This window comes from Artemia sp. Qi Xiang Cuo, chromosome 9 (genome assembly GCF_049724085.1).
Source record: "Artemia sp. Qi Xiang Cuo chromosome 9, ASM4972408v1, whole genome shotgun sequence".
NCBI lineage: Eukaryota > Metazoa > Arthropoda > Branchiopoda > Anostraca > Artemiidae > Artemia > Artemia sp. Qi Xiang Cuo.
This window is the reverse complement of record NC_142802.1, coordinates 11,626,678-11,642,662: the sequence shown is the minus strand read 5'-3', so window position 1 is coordinate 11,642,662 and position 15,985 is coordinate 11,626,678. Positions and strand designations below refer to the sequence as shown.

The window sequence follows — 15,985 nt, the reverse complement described above, 5'->3', positions numbered from 1 at the left end:
TTTTGATTTAGTTCATGTTCCACCTCAAATACCTCATTCTGTCAAATTTTCAACTTGATATGCGTAGCCTTAATAGTGCTAGTTTAATAGTAGCAGTGGTCGTAGTATTAGCAGTAGAAGTAATAATCGTGTTGAATTAGTAGTAGTAGTATCAGTATTAATAGCAGTAGTAGCAGGTAGATACCCCAGAAGTTTCATCTTGATACGCTAAGCTATTCCAAAAAATTGCTGATACACCTGTATCAGCAATCTGTATGTTATTGCAAGTTACCAATTGTTAAAATTTAAGGTTTTTATAGAAGGGATGATCGTAAAAACTTTGAAGGAGGCTCATTCGATTGGAAATTGAAAGTTCAAGTTAAATTTCGAAGAATCAAAGGTAATCACAGGACAATCAGCCTTTGCCTCTTAACCGACATCCCCCCCAAATACATCCGATCAAAATAAAAATAAATATTTTGTGCAAAATAGTCTGAAGATCAAATAACCATGCCTTTGGGGTTAACAACCCCACCAGCAGCATCTGGGGCAAGGGCTGTAAGTCAAGCTAGTTACTCATTGCTAACACATAAGGTTTTGTAAAAAAAATTGTATGAACTTGGGGGGGGGGGGCTCATTTGATTGGAAATCCAATTTTCCAGTGCACTTTTTCAGAGTTAAAATTGATCGGAAGGCTTCTACCCCACCCTATTTTTCCCCCAAATACATCCGATCTAAATTTTGGGACGGCCATTTTATTTAAAACAATTTAAAGGTTAAATAACTATACCTTAGTTAAATATCTATTGTGGTTAACCCTCTGGCGTTTCACCCAGCGTAAGAATGATGGGTGTATTGCCCAAGGGTTCAGTAGCACGAGGGGTCAGGTTTAGGGGTGTTAAGGTGCTCGGTGGTTCGGTTATAGGGATGTTCACTTACATGATGTTTCATTTGCATGGTGGTTAAGTTAAATGGTGGTTCAGTTACACGGGGGTGTAGTTAAATGGAGTTGAGTTGCACGGGGGTTGAGTTGCACGAGGGTTCAGTTAAAGGGGGTTCAGTTGCATGAGGGTTCAGTAGCACGGGGGTTCAGTTGCACAGGGGCTCAGTTGCACGGGGTTTGGTTATACGGGGGTTCAGCTGCACGGTGGTTCAGTTACACGGGGGTTCAGTTATACGGTGGTTCAGTTACACGGTGGTTCAGTTACACCGGGGTTCAGTTACAGGGGTTCAGTTACTTGGGTTCAGTTACACGGGGGTTCAGTTACACTTACACCGTCATAGGAATAAGGGCTGTACAAATCATTTGGATCTTGAGACAAACTGAGACAGTTCACTTTTTACTGAACCCGCCATGTCTTGGTTTATAATAATATAGGTCATTTTAGGCTAGATCTCTCCCTAACAGACGCGTCGTCTGATTGACGTTGGTTCAAATTTCGCGTCGTTCAATTGACGTCAAATTTTGCGTATAATCTCAATTCTTGTAATAACACGTTTTTATGCAAATGAAGAAAAGAAAAAAACAGAAGAATCCAGAACATAATTTGCACTTTACTGAAAACAAACTTTATTTCGAGCTGAATGTTTTTAATTAACGTCAAATGAATGTGCATTGAATTTTAACATACATATACTGATATTTACTCCTTAATGTCTTTATAATTTTGTATTAATTGAAGTAAAAGAAAAGTAAAAACATTCAAAACATATTGTTTTTCAGTAAAGTACAAATTATTTTCTAGTAGGGCGTCAGCCCTACTCATTATTTTTCTTTGAAAAACTCATCTTGTGGAAAAAGTTGTGTAAATTAATTTCCGTTCGGTTTTTATTGAAATAGTCTGTTTCACTGGAAAAGAAAATAATATTTTAAATCTTCTTGTTTTCAAACAAATCGTGGTAACGAACTTTAAAGTAAGTGACATGGCTCAATAGTATCAGAAACTCTAAAAAATGGAATTTTAATACCAAAAGATATATAAAGAATTGGCTTATTATGCTGTAAATATATAAGATTCTTTACGTTAATGTTACCCATCAACGGTTACAAGCTTGAGAAAATTTGCCTGATTTTCAAAAAAGAGGGAAACGACCCTTAAAAGTAAAAACATCTTAATAAAAATCACACCATCAGATTCAACGTATCAGAGAACACTACTGTAGAAGTAGTATGCTAGAATGCACTACTGAAGGTGATTGCGTAATATGCCTTACCACGGGCCATTTACCTATTACTATGAACTCTACTTGCCCTACCAAAGAGCATATAAGATTTCACGAACACATGCACTTTCACAAGCCTGAGGCGTTGATATGTGTGTGTATTTTCAAGTAATTGGGTTACCAGGGCCATTTACCTATTACTATGAACTCTACTTGCCCTACCAAAGAGCATATAAGATTTCACGAACACATTCACGAATACATTCACAGTAAAGGCCCAATTACTTGAAAGGATACATGCACTTTCACAAGCCTGAGGCATGGATATGTGTGTGTACTTTCAAGTAATTGGGTTACCAGGGTCATTTGCCTATTACAATGAACTCCACATGGCTTCGCAGACATGTTTTTTATTATGACATCGATTTTTTGTGTGTCAGTCGATTAGAGAAAGCTGGTGGTTAGTCCAATATAATAACTTGATTGGTTGGTTTTCTAAAAACGTTATTACGATAGGATTACTCAATTTACATCTTAGTGTTAACTGGGACGATGACTTAGTCTAAATGCGTAGGTACTAAAGGAATATTTGAAGGTGGAGAAAAAAAAAGAGGTAATTAGTGATTGGATAATTTTAACAAGAAATCACTAAAGAGTGTTTTGGAGGAGATGGGATGAATGTTTACTGTATAATACACAAGTGATGATTTGTACAGTGTTGTCAATTTTAAATAGTTTAGAAATAAAAAACATTAACGAGAAATGGATGAAAAGTGTTTTGGGGGAGTTGAGTTGCACGATGGTTGACTTGCACGAGGGTTCAGTTACATGCGGATTCAGTTACACGGGGATTAGTTAAATGGGGTCGAGTTGCACGAGGATTCAGTAGCATGGAGGTTCAGTTATACGGGGTTTCGGTTATACAGGGGTTCAGTTACATGGGGTCGGTGGTCGTTATAATACACAAGTTCCATTTGAACAGTGTTGTGAGGTCCCCTACCACACCCCCAAAGGGCTCCGATCCCCCCACCCCAACCCCCAGGGAAACCCCCGGTCCTCAAAGGTTCTCTGGGCACCCAAAGGGCACCCCGCGCTCCCATGGCTCAGAGCCTCCCATATAATAATTATTAATGTTTTATTATATCTTCTCAGAAACTCTAGTTTTTTGCTAGAAGATTATGGAAAATACAATTCTCTGGTTCAAATGTGAAACATAAGTTCATTTTTGGATCGAAAAAATAAACTATTTCCGTAAAATCTGAGCTAATAAGGGTTTTTGACTGTAAACTCTAGTTTGTTGAAATAAAATTAAATGAACCCTACAGTAGGATGTCCGCTACTATCCTAAGCTTCAGCGCACATAACCTCTTCTAAATTAACCTTAAAAAATGAAACTATCTTTTTTTTTATCATGAATTGTTTAGCCTGTAGACCCATTCCTGAAAGTTTCATTTTCCTAACCTAACCCCTTTCCAAGATAGCCAAAAAAAGCTAAATTAACCTTAAAAAATGAAACTATCTTTTTTTTTTATCATGAACTGTTTAGCCTGTAGACTCATTCCTGAAAGTTTCATTTTCCTAGCCTAACCCCTGTCCAAGATAGCCAAAAGTAGCTAAAGTAGAATTGGTAATGTTCTATCAGCTGTAAGCCACGCAAGATAAATGATAAAAGAAAATAGTCAAACAGTTCCTCTCAACTGAGAAATGGATTGCAAACGATGGTTTCTAATTAACCGAGTCAAACTCAAAACGAGCAGAAATTAGCATAAGTTGGGCGCGAAACCCCTATACCTTCCCAAGACCAGAACAAAATTTGCACTTTACTGAAAAATATAAGTGAATGTGCATTGTCAGTTTATTCCTAAGCTAACCCCTTTCCAAGATGGCCAAAAGTAGATAAAGTAGAATTGGTAATGTTCTATCAGCTGTAAGCTAAAAAAAAAACAAAAAAAAAAAAATGGAATTATTTACTTATATTCAGTTGTTTTGATTTTAAAAGTTCTGCTTTTGTTTCAGCCAATTGTTTATGGCCCCCCTCCCAAAAAAAACAAAAAACTTTTCAGACAATCAAGTTCAGACTAACTACAATTTTTTTAAACTGAAGTGGAAAATTTTATATTATTTTGGGAGAATATAATTGATCAAGAACTTATTTCATTTTCATTGAGAAAATTTAGAGTGGAAGTTGAACTTTTTAGTCTTCGCGATTTCTTGTATTAACCAGGAGTTTTGTAAACGCTTAATACCCACAAGCATATACGAGTCAAATTTCATCTTAAAGTGCCAATTTATCTGATAGAATAATTTAAGTGTTATGATCAATTTCATAAAACCTATAATTTTCACCTTTTTATTCATTAAGTATCAATTACTTCAAGAAATTAATTCCACATTTTTGCAGATAGGAGCTTGAAACTTCCTAAGTAGGGATATTGGTTTTTAGAGTTTCGGTTACTATTGAGTCGTGTCGCTCCTTATTTACAGTTCGTTAGCACAAACACAAAAATGTTATCACTCTTAACATTTAAATCTTGGCAAATCCAAAACACCAGTGCAGTGATTTTTGCAAGTGCGTTTAGGTGTTAAATTCCAATTAATAGGTACGTAACGTCAAAAAAACCTCTAGTAATCAAAATGTTAATGTCATTTGAATTATTAAAGGTGTAAAAGTAAAACCATTTGTATTTTTTCAGTAAAGTGCAAATTTTGTTCGTGTCTTGGGAAGGCATATGGAGTTTAGCGTCCAACTTATGTTAATTTCTGCTCGTTTTGAGATTGACTCGAATAATTATTATAGTTTTTGTTCGCTTCAGGTTTCATTTATACGAGTTGCACTTTACTTTCACCTTGTTTCCCAAAAAACTGTTTAAAATTAGGGGTTTTTTTTTCTTTTTGTTTTTGCTTTACTGTTCTACTTGATAGGAATTCTGAAACTGGACTTGAATTATTTCAACAGATACACGTTAGCACTCTATAGAGAAATTTGAGTCACATAAGCTTGGGCTATTAAGCGTTTGAATCTGATGAGAAGAAGTTCTAATTTCTTTTAATCCCCAAGATATAGATTCCTCTCCAGTAGGATTCTCGTAATAATACTCAAATATACTAAGCTTTAATAGCGTGAATCGTTCTTCAAAAATTTCGGCTAGCTACAGGATTAATTAAAAATAGGAAGTTAGCCCAAAAAGTTTTATGAAATAGTTAATAGTGTTAAATTGTAATGAAGGAGCGACTTAGCTCAATTGTAACCAAAACTCAAAAATGGAATTTTGATAACAATTAACAAGAATTGGGTTTTTATGCAGATTGCAATTATATAAATTTCATTACGTTTAATATCTAGCAACCAAATGCTCCAAACCTCAGAAGAAAAAGGGATTTTGAAAACAGGGAGCCTGATTTTCGAAAAAGGGAGAAACACCCCCCAAAAAGTAAATAAATCTGAATGTAAATCAGACCTTCAGATTCAGCGGTGTTGTTCCTTACGCAATAGACTTATTAGAGTGATTTCTGCTCGTTTTGAGTTTGACTCGGTTAATTATTGTAATTTCTGTTCATTTTGGGTTTCATTTATTTATCGATGTTGATTTTTGGCAGTTTCACGATTGATAGATTATTTGATGTTATTTTTGCTAATTTTTTGTTTAATGGAGTTTGTTACTTTTCTTTGAAAAACTTAGTTTGTGGAAAAAGTGTTTTTTTTCTAATTAAGAACGAAAATCCTTTGTGGGAACAACTTATGTTTTTGCGAGGAACGTCACTTTTGTAATGAAACCCAGAAAGCGTTTCAAAAAAAAATTCTTCCCTGGATTTGCCATAAATTCGCTGCTTACACTGAATAAGCAAGTAAGCAAATATATCGAAGAAAAGAAGACGCCTGTAAGGGTATTTCAGTCCTTTACGTACACGTAAAGGAACCAAAAGCTTCCCCCAAAAAGAGAATTTTCTAAAATGGTGCATATTTCAACTGGACTCAGAAATAATAGCGTGAATCGTGCTTCAAAAACTGCGGCTTGCTACAGGATTAATTAAAAATAGGACGTTAGCCCAATAAGTTTTATCAAATAGTTCATAGTGTTAAATTGTAATGAGGGAGCGACTTAGCTCAATTGTAACCAAAACTCAAAAATGGAATTTTGATAACAATTGATAAGAATTGGGGTTTTATGCAGATTGCAATTATATAAATTTCATTACGTTTAATATCTAGCCACCAAATGCTCCAAGCCTCAGAAGAAAAAGTGATTTTGAAAACAGGGAGCCTGATTTTCGAAAAAGGGAGAAACACACCCCAAAAAGTCAATAAATCTGAATGTAAATCAGACCTTCAGATTCAGCGGTGTTGTTCCTTACGCGATAAACTTATTAGAGTGACAAAAAACTTTTTTTTTCCACAACCCGCAAGAGGACATTTTTCAACTAAAAGTAAAGAGCTACTAGACTAAATCAAACATGAGGGGAAATAATAACGAATAATTGTTCAAACTTAAATTGTCTTTAAAGCTATGTCTAGCGATAAACTTAGTAGAGTGACAAAAACTTTTTTCTTGGGCTGATCTAGGTTCACGTAGAGTATTTTTCTAGCAAAGATGTTTTTGTGTTTGTTTAAGTTTTTGTGTGTGTGTGTAAGTTTTTGTTTGTGTGTGTGTGTGTGTGTGTAATTTCATATGTGTGTGTGTAAGTTTCTGTGTGTGTGTATTTGTGAGTTTTTCAGTGTGTGTATTGAAAATATTTTTGATCTATCGACCTAGTGGTACCAAAATATCCTAAGAGGGCTCATTTGACTGAAAATTCTAGTTTGGGATGAGTAGTTGGATATTTCAGACTTTTCTGAGCTAAGGTTTCTTAGTATTTCGTAGGTGAAGCTTCCACGTCAGTTTTAAGTTTACCAACACATAAAAAATTTAAAGTTCAGTTCTAATTTTTCCATAGAAGATAGGAAAAGTTATACTATTATTGTGATTATTTTCTATGAAGATAGAAAGTTTCACTTTAATTCTAAATTTTCTTAAATTCAGTTCCGACTTTTCTCAAAGAGATGAAAAAATTTAAAGTTCAATTTAAAATTTCCTCAACGAAGTCAAGGAAAGTTCAAGTTCCCTACTGAATTTTACCAAAGAACACAATTCAATTCTAATTTATCAAGAGAAAATAAAAATCTTCCACTTAAGTTCTTTATTTCACAAAGACATAAAGAAATTTAATGTTCATTTCTAAATTTTTCAGTGGAAGATAGAAAAAGTAATACCATACTTGTGAATATTTTCATGGAAGATAAAAAGTTCTAGTTCAATTTTAAATTTTCTCAATGAAGTGAAGAAAAGTTCAAGTTCCCTACTGAATTTTACCAAAGAACTTCAAACTAGCAAGTTTTCTAGCAAAGATACCAAATTTCTTCATAGAAGTAAAATTTTTTGATTGTGATGACAACTTTTCTGTCAGAAGTAGCAAGTTTTGCATAACAAAGTTTTTATGTGTGTGTGTGAGTTTTTGTGTGCGTGTAAATTTGTGTGTGTGTGTGTGTGTGTAAGTTTTTGTGGGTGTGTAAGTTTTGTGTGTGTGTAAGTTTGTGTGTATGTGTGTGTGTGTGTGCGTGTAAGTTTTTATGTGTGTGTGTGTGTGTAAGTTTCTGTGTGTGTGTGTGTGTGTGTGTGTGTGTGTGTGTGTGTGTGTGTGTGTGTGTGTGATTTTTGACCATAAACTCTAGTTTCCTATAAGAAAATTATGGAAAATACAATTCTATCGTTCAAATGTGAAACTTAGTTCCATTCTCTGGTTCAAATGTAGAAAAAACCGTGTGGGTGAGTTGAAATAAAAATTTTTTAACAAGAAATGACTGAAAAGTGTTTTGGGGGAGATAGTTTGATTGGCAGAAGGATGTATTGGTGAAGTTATAGTGGAGGGCGACAAAGTCTTCAAAGTCAAGGCTATAAGAAAAAAAAAGTTCTGGACATTTTTGTAAGTTTGTAGTTTACGTACTAATATCATATCAGTAATGATTCGAGGATGTTTCCCCATTTATCGATAATCAGGCAATTTTCTCAAGCTCTTGGTCAGAAATAGAGGCTGTTTCCAAAGAATTAGAATAAGAAAAAATTGTCAGGTGTGGGACTCGAACCCACGACCCCATATGGGGACCAGATCTTAAGTCTAGCGCCTTAACCACTCGGCCAACCTGACTTGTAAACAATTCTTGATCATATTCATATTGTAATTCAGTTTCATTTGTAAAGTTCAGAATTGAGCTAACTTTTTCTCTTCTCTAAGAAAATTCAGAACCTCGTCTAAATTAACCTTAAAAAAAAAATAATGAAATAAAGCTATGGCGACTTTGCATATTTTATTCAACATATCCGACAAAGCACTGGAGGGGTGCATTCCTGTCGACTTTTGGAGGATGTTTCCTCATTTTTCGATAATCAGGCAATTTTCTCAAGCTCTTTTCTCAAGGTCATAGCTTTTGAGTGACAACACTAACATCAAAACTTAAACGGTCAGAAATAGAGGCAGTTTCCTAAGATTTAGAATAAGAAAAAAATTGTCAGGTGTGGGACTCGAACCCACGACCCCATATGGGGACCAGATCCTAAGTCTAGCGCCTTTACCACTCGGCCAACCTGACTTGTAAACAATTCTTGATCATATTCATATTGTAATTCAGTTTCATTGGTAAAGTTCAGAATTGAGCTAACTTTTTTCTCTTCTTTAAGAAAATTCAGAAGAGAATTTGAACATTTTGCACTTTTCTAGTTTTTTTTATTTAATCTATTAAAGCCCCTAACAATTTAGGTTCTGCATAAATCCTTTTACAGAAGTTATTTAGTGAAATCACAAGACATGATGAAAGAAAAAAAAGTACATAAGAAAAAAAAAATGTCAAGTGTGGGGTTCGAACCCACGACCCCATATGGGGACCAGATCTTGAGTCTAGTGCCTTAACCACTCGGCCAACCTGACTTGTAAACAATTCCTGATCATATTCTTATTGTAATTCAGTTTCTTGCCTTTCCTTGGCACCTTTCCAAACGAGCGGGGATTCCCCACTGATTCCTACACATTGCAAAATAGTGACCAGCAGGAAAACTCCACGTTTTTAACCAGACTGGTTTTTGACACGACACACAAACAGAGTCAGTCATAGTGAGAGAGATATCCAAAAAATTGGGTTGATCTAGGTTCACTTTGAGTGGCGCGCCACTCTAAGTGAACCTAGATCAACCCAACTTTTTGGATATCTCTCTCACTATGACTGACTCTGTTTGTGTGTCGTGTCAAAAACCAGTCTGGTTGAAAACGTGGAGTTTTCGTGCTGGTCACTTTTTTACAATGTGTAGGAATCAGTGGGGAATCCCCGCTCGTTTGGAAAGGTGCCAAGGAAAGGCAAGAAACTGAATTACAATATGAATATGATCAGGAATTGTTTACAAGTCAGGTTGGCCGAGTGGCTAAGGCGCTCAACTCAAGATCTGGTCCCCATATGGGGTCGTGGGTTCGAACCCCACACTTGACAATTTTTTTTCTTATGCACTTTTTTTTCTTTCATCATGTCTTGTGATTTCACTAAATAACTTCTGTAATAGGATTTATGCAGAACCTAAATTGTTAGGGCCTTTAATATATTAAATAAAAAAAAACTAGAAAAGTGCAAAATGTTCAAATTCTCTTCTGAATTTTCTTAAAGAAGAGAAAAAAGTTAGCTTAATTCTGAACTCTACCAATGAAACTGAATTACAATATGAATATGATCAAGAATTGTTTACAAGTCAGGTTGGCCGAGTGGTTAAGGTGCTAGACTTAGGATCTGGTCCCCATATGGGGTCGTGGGTTCGAGTCCCACACCTGACAATTTTTTTCTTATTCTAAATCTTTGGAAACAGCCTCTATTTCTGACCGTTTAAGTTTTGATGTTAGTGTTGTCACTCAAAAGCTATGACCTTGAGAAAAGAGCTTGAGAAAATTGCCTGATTATCGAAAAATGAGGAAACATCCTCCAAAATCGACAGGAATTAACCCCTCCAGTGCTTTGTCGGACATGTTGAATAAAATATGCAAAGTCGCCATAGCTTTATTTCATTTTTTTTAAAGATTAATTTAGACGAGGTTCTGAATTTTCTTAGAGAAGAGAAAAAGTTAGCTCAATTCTGAACTTTACCAATGAAACTGAATTACAATATGAATATAATCAAGAATTGTTTACAAGTCAGGTTGGCCGAGTGGTTAAGGCGCTAGACTTAAGATCTGGTCCCCATATGGGGTCGTGGGTTTGAGTCCCACACCTGACAATTTTTTTCTTATTCTAAATCTTTGGAAACAGCCTCTATTTCTGACCAAGAGCTTGAGAAAATTGTCTGATTATCGATAAATGGGGAAACCTCCTCGAATCATTACTGATATGATATTAGTGCGTAAACTACAAACTTACAAAAATATCCAGAACTTTTTTTTCCTAAAGCCTTGACTTTGAAGACTTTGTCGCCCTCCACTATAACTTCACTAAAACATCCTTCTGCCAATCAAACCATCCCCCCCAAAACACTTTTCAGTCATTTCTTGTTTAAATTTTTTTATTTCAACTAACCCACACGGTTTTTTCTAAATTTGAATCAGAGAATGGAACTAAGTTTCACATTTGAACGATAGAACTGTATTTTCCATAATTTTCTTATAGGAAACTAGAGTTTATGGATCCAAAAAAATCACACACACATACACACACACACACAAACACACACACACAAAAACACACACACACACACACACACACACACACACACACATACACAGACACACACAAACACAGACACACACACAGACACACACAGACACAGACACATAAACACAAACATAGACACACACACACACACACACACACACACACACACACACACACACACACAGAAACTTACACACACACATAAAAACTTACACACACACACACATACACACAAACTTACAAACACACACACACACAAAAAACTCAATGAAAATGAAGTAAGTTATTGATCAATTCTATTTTCCCAAAATAATATCAAATTTTCCACTTCAGTTTAAAATAATTCTGGTTAGTCTGAACTTGATTGTCTGAAAAGTTTTTTTTTTATTTGGGGGGAGATACACGATTGGCTGAAAAAAAAGCAGAACTTTTAAAATCACAACAACTGAAGATAAGTAAATAATTCCATTGTTTTTTTTTTTTGTTTTTTTTTTAGCTTACAGCTAATAGAACATTAGGCTACCAATTCTACTTTAGCTACTTTTGGCCATCTTGGAAAGGGGTTAGCTTAGGAATAAACTGACAATGCACATTCACTTATATTTTTCAGTGAAGTGCAAATTTTGTTCTGGTCTTGGGAAGGCATAGGGGTTTCGCGCCCAACTTATGTTAATTTCTGCTCGTTTTGAGTCTGACTCGGTTAATTAGAAACCACTGTTTGCAATCCATTTCTCTGTTGAGAGGACCTGTTTGACTAGTTTCTTTTATCATCTATCTTGCGTGGCTTACACCTGATAGAACATTACCAATTCTACTTTAGATACTTTTGGCTATCTTGGAAAGGGTTTAGGCTAGGAAAATGAAACTTTCAGGAATGAGTCTACAGGCTAAACAGTTCAGGATAAAAAAAAAGATAGTTTCATTTTTTAAGGTTAATTTAGCTACTTTTGGCTATCTGGGAAAGGGGTTAGGTTAGGAAAATGAAACTTTCAGGAATGGGTCTACAGGCTAAACAATTCATGATAAAAAAAAAGATAGTTTCATTTTTTAAGGTTAATTTAGAAGAGGTTATGTGCGCTGAAGCTTAGGATAGTAGCGGACATCCTACTGTAGGGATTCATTTAATTTTCTTTCAACAAACTAGAGTTTACAGTCAAAAACCCTTATTAGCTCAGATTTTACGGAAATAGTTTATTTTTTCGATCCAAAAATGAACTTAAGTTTCACATTTGAACCAGAGAATTGTATTTTCCATAATCTTCTTGCAAAAAAACTAGAGTTTCTGAAAAGATATAATAAAGACTTAAAAAGTATTATAATGGAGGCTCAGAGCCATTGGAGCGCCGGGTGCCCTTTGGGAGCCCTGAGACCCTTGGAGGACGGGGGGGTTCCCGGGGGGTGGGGGGGGGGGGATCGGAGCCCTGTTGGGTTGTGGTAATGGACCTCACAACACTGTTCAAATGGAACTTGTGTATTATAACGACCACAGAGTAGCTTCGCTAATACATGGGTTGGGGTGGGGGGAGCGGAGCCCTTTGGGGTTGTGGTAGGGGACCTCACAACACTGTTCAAATGGAACTTGTGTATTATAACGACCACCAACCCCATGTAACTGAACCCCTGTATAACCGAAACCCCGTATAACTGAACCTCCATGCTACTGAATCCTCGTGCAACTCGACCCCATTTAACTAATCCCCGTGTAACTGAATCCGCATGTAACTGAACCCTCGTGCAAGTCAACCATCGTGCAACTCAACTCCCCCAAAACACTTTTCAGCCATTTCTTGTTAATTTTTTTTTTCTAAACTATTTATAATTGACAACACTGTGCAAATCATCACTTGTGTATTACACAGTACACATTCATCCCATCTCCTCCAAAACACTTTTCAGTCATTTCTTGTTAAAATTATCCAATCACTAATTACCCCCTTTTTTTTCTCCACCTTCAAATATTCCTTTAGTACCTACGCAATTAGACTAAGTCATCGTCCCAGTTAACACTAAGATGTAAATTGAGTAATCCTATCGTAATAACGTTTTTAGAAAACCAACCAATCAAGTTATTATATTGGACTAACCACCAGCTTTCTCTAATCGACTGACACACAAAAAATCGATGTCATAATAAAAAACATGTCTGCGAAGCCATGTGGAGCTCATTGTAATAGGCAAATGACCCTGGTAACCGTACAATTACTTGAAAACCTACACACATATCCATGCCTCAGGCTTGTGAAAGTGCATGTATCCTTTCAAGTAATTGGGCCTTTACTGTGAATTTATTCGTGAATGTATTCGTGAAATCTTATATACTCTTTGGTAGGGCAAGTAGAGTTCATAGTAATAGGTAAATGGCCCTGGTAACCCAATTACTTGAAAATACACACACATATCAACGCCTTAGGCTTGTGAAAGTGCATGTGTTCGTGAAATCTTATATGCTCTTTGGTAGGGCAAGTAGAGTTCATAGTAATAGGTAAATGGCCCATGGTAAGGCATATTACGCAATCACCTTCAGTAGTGCATTCTAGCATACTACTTGTAGAGGCATCAAGCTCATATTTGCAATTAAATAAAAAAAAGTTTTTTTTTACTGAAAGTAAGGAGAGACATTAAAATTTAAAACCAAGGCCGTATCCTGGGGGGTGGGGTAGGGGGTTTGAGCCCCTCCCCCGAAATGTCCGAGAAAATTGCTTTTTTCATCACTTTGACCTCTTTATGAAACACGCATATTTTAAGCTTACAAAATCACAAACTACTACAACTACTAACAACTCACCGCAGCACCTAGCCACCTGAGGCCAACACAGCTACGCACGCTCCTCCTCCACCCCAATCTATTCAAAGCCTCCCTTTTTACGCCCGCCCATGAAGTTCCCATTTCCTTATGACGTTCAATCTTTCTTTTTGACTTCTTCCCACCCCAGACGAGGACGACCAGCTTTCTGTTTAGCCATAGACGGTTCGGCAATCTGTCATCCTTCATCCGCGCAACGTGCCCTAGCCACCTCAACCTTTCTTTCATTATAGCCCTAGAGAGCGGTATTGAACCACATTATTCGTATAGCCTAATGTTTGAAATAAGGTCAGTCAGCAGGGTACCCAGAACAATCCTTAAGCAATTTCTCTGGAAAACATCTAGCAAATCTTCATCCGCTTTTCGGAGCACCCATGCTTCAGAGCCATATTTGACCACTGTCATCACTGTAGCTTCTAATGTACTAATCTTGGTTTGCAGACTTATCTTCCTATTCTTCCAAACTTTTTTTAACTGAAAAAACACCCTGAGCCTTGGCTATTATACTTTTGACATCTTCACAGCTCCAACCATCTTTACTAATAATACTACCAAGGTAAGTGAAGCTGTCCACCTGATCAATCTTTTCGTTACCCAACTTCACCCTTTCATCTTCACTTATTAATAGCCTTAGTGACTTAGTCTTATTAACAATAATTTTCAAACCTATTCTAGCACCCTGAACTCGCAAAACCTCTAAAAGTTCATTCATTTGCTCATACTTTCATCTAGGATCCTTAAATAATCAGCATAATCTAAGTCCAGGAGACTTTTTCCTCTCCATTTAATTTCGTGGTCTCCCGTTGCCTTTCCTGTACTCCTTCAGACAAAGTCCATCAAAAAAATCCCTATAAATGGGGATAGAACACAACCCTGCTTAACTCCTGATTAAATACAAAGTCAGCTGCTAACCTCATTTCCTACCTTAACCACAGCAGTGTTATTCTCGTACATAGCACTAATCACTTTAATGTATTTGTCTGGTATACCATAAAAGGATAAAACCTTTACTAAAGCTCTTCTTTCAAAAGAATCAGACGATTGCTAATAATCTGTAAAATTAAGGACTAAAGGTGTTTTAAAACTCAGGTCCTTCTCAATTATTAACCTAAGAGTGAAGGCGTGATTCACACATCCTCCACCTTTTAAATAATAATGGTGTTCTTTTGTTCAGACTTTGTCTATGGTATCTCTCAGCGATAACAGTGTCATGTCACTCAGTTATTTACTACCTACAGAAACCAGACAGATCCCTCGATAATTACCATACTCACTTTTATCATCTTTCTTATAAAGTGACTTAATTAAGGTTTTCCTAAAATTGTTAGGTACTTCCCCTTTTTCAAAAATCATATTCATAACCTTCAGTTGCTTATCTCTAATCTTACAACCACCATATTTAAGAATCTCATTCACCACCCTATCAGCACCTGGACCCTTATTATTTTGTAGTCCTTTTAGTACCGCTACCGAGTCCTCCTGACAAATCGAATATTCCCTCTCATCCAATATATAATGAATTTTTTAATTTCACTCTAAATATTTTCTTTCGATTCAATATTGTTTGAGAAAACTCTTAAAATATTCGATCCATATCGCTTTAGTTTTTTCCTTATCGCCAATTGCGGCCCCATTCCTACCTTTAACTGGGACAAGTCCGGATTGACTACTCCCTTTCCACTTGTTAACATGCCAATACAAAATTTTACTATTATGCCGTCTAGCTGCTGCATCTTCCAGATCCTCGGCATTTTTATTTATGGCCTCTACTTCACACCTCCTTAGTTCATATTTTAATGCTTTCTCCACTTTCTTTACATTCCTTTTTGTTTTCATATGATCTATCACTAAGGTAATTCTTGTACAAGTCCTTTCTCCTTTCTATCAAATATAAAGCATTTTCACTAATATTCTAAGCTGCAGTTCTAGCTTTCTTCCCTAAGACGCCTTCAGCAACTTCACAGATTATTTTTCTAAAATTATTCCAACCATCTTCCACGTTATCAAATTTTAAACTCTTAAGTTTAGTATTCAACTGTTCCTGGAAAGTTTCTCTCAAATTTTTATCCTGGAGTCTACCAACATCATAACTTCTCGGGAGATAGTTACCCTTCCGATATTTCAGCTTTGAATTAACCCTTGACACTACTAGATGGTGATCTTTACTCTTAATATCAATATTGGCACTCCTATACACCCTAGTATCTTGTATTGATCCTGTCAGTCTTCGGTTTACAATAAGATAATCAATAAGGTTTGCTGTCTTACCATCACGTGAATACCATGTTAACTTATGAGCCATTTTATGACCAAACACCGTATTGGTT

At 36.0% G+C, this 15,985-nt stretch overlaps 2 non-coding genes across 2 annotated transcripts; both read right to left on the bottom strand.

Annotated features, from left to right (window-relative positions):
• Positions 1 to 8,681: 8,681 nt before the first annotated feature.
• On the bottom strand, positions 8,682 to 8,764 carry TRNAL-UAG (transfer RNA leucine (anticodon UAG)). The gene has a single exon. It is a non-coding gene; the product is annotated as a tRNA-Leu (tRNA).
• Positions 8,765 to 9,016: 252 nt separating this feature from the next.
• On the bottom strand, positions 9,017 to 9,099 carry TRNAL-CAA (transfer RNA leucine (anticodon CAA)). Its single transcript has one exon. It is a non-coding gene; the product is annotated as a tRNA-Leu (tRNA).
• Between the last annotated feature and the right edge of the window lie 6,886 nt (positions 9,100 to 15,985).